Source organism: Apis dorsata, unplaced genomic scaffold (genome assembly GCF_000469605.1).
Source record: "Apis dorsata unplaced genomic scaffold, Apis dorsata 1.3 scaffold_58, whole genome shotgun sequence".
NCBI lineage: Eukaryota > Metazoa > Arthropoda > Insecta > Hymenoptera > Apidae > Apis > Apis dorsata.
The window spans coordinates 527,854-529,113 of NW_006263358.1; the positions used below are offsets into that span (position 1 = coordinate 527,854).

Genomic DNA, 1,260 nt, shown 5'->3' on the forward strand with positions numbered 1-1,260 from the left:
GGATCCTTGATTATCCATGCGAGCAACCACTAAACACATCAGAGATCCTGCAGCACGGACCAATCGTCCTGTGGCTGGGCTCCTGCAGGATCGTCCAGGATTTAAGCTCTCTCGGGTGTGCTAGAGCCTCGGGCTACGGTACTAGTGAGACGTATACGGGGATGTACTATATGAGGGCTGTTTTGGACGTCACAAGCAGAGGTGCGCAGATTTAACCGTTAACAAGCTGGAGCTGCAAATTTTAATTGGACGAAATTCCCTGTTCCCTTACGCTTACATTGGATTCTACCGACATTCCCTTCTCTTTTTCATCCAGGCTAAATTAACCAAGATATTATCGTTGCTATAGAAAAACGTACATTCTTCTATGATATATCGCGCACCTCTGATGAAGATCAAGGAAGGTTGAACAGGTACTACTTATCCGGTTTATGAAGGAGACGGATTCTAAGAGGTATTCGAGGCAGGCATGATGCGGAATTCGTTTCCTGGGGGATTGGATAAACTGCTTTAGAGCCACTCCCTGCTGCCTTGGAAGTCATTTCCTTAATAATCGTAACTCGAAATTCCATCGCGAAGAATTCTAAACGAAGCGTTCTAATAATCAACAAATACTACGAGACTTGACTTTGATATCGAACACACTACGTAATAACTCACATTCGCGCTTTCTTTGATTTTTATCGAGCGTTTTCCACGAGTCGAGCAAGTTTTAACGCACTTCACAAGTATAGAATAATAATGATCATTTTCGTACGGTGAATGTAGAAAGACTAGGAAAGGTGAATCGAACTCGCGATCTGAACGACAAAGGCAGCAGGTTCGAGAGGGGCGTTTAGTGGTTCGTTTATTTAGGCAACGACCAAGCGAAAACGTCCCGGTCGCCGCGTTACAAGAGAATACCGCGGTAAGGTCAGAACGTCGCGCCAGCCAGCCAGCAGAATTCTAAAAAGTGGTAGTGCTTACTGTGCGGAGAGGTGGGGTGGAGTGGGTGATGGGGTTGGGTCATATTTCCTGGGGCGGCCGCGGGACAGATGCCGCCGCTTTACGAACTCGGCGTCGTCCACCATCCAGAATGACCCGAAGTCGTCCTCATAGCGCACAAAACACTTGTGCAATGATAGATTGGTGCGGATCGCGTTCTGTATACACAGACAAGACCACCAAGAAATAGAGAAAAAGAGAGTAAAAAAGATAAAGGTTTGTTTCTGCTTGTTGTTGTTGAAACTTATTTCGTTTGGTTTTTTTTTTTTTTTTTTT

The 1,260-nt window shown here is 45.4% G+C and overlaps 1 protein-coding gene across 28 annotated transcripts in view; it reads right to left on the reverse strand.

The window, feature by feature from the left end:
- LOC102675389 (forkhead box protein P1-like) overlaps positions 1-1,260 on the reverse strand; it is a 237,169-nt gene that overhangs the window by 6,932 nt on the left and 228,977 nt on the right. For 22 of the 28 annotated variants that reach the window (XR_004151825.1, XR_004151824.1, XR_420838.2 and 19 more), the window contains one exon: positions 967-1,142. The exons of the other annotated variants lie outside the window; for them this stretch is intronic. The gene's annotated coding sequence lies outside the window, so the exon portion shown is untranslated. The remainder of the gene's footprint in view (positions 1-966; positions 1,143-1,260) is intronic. 28 annotated transcript variants of the gene reach the window in all.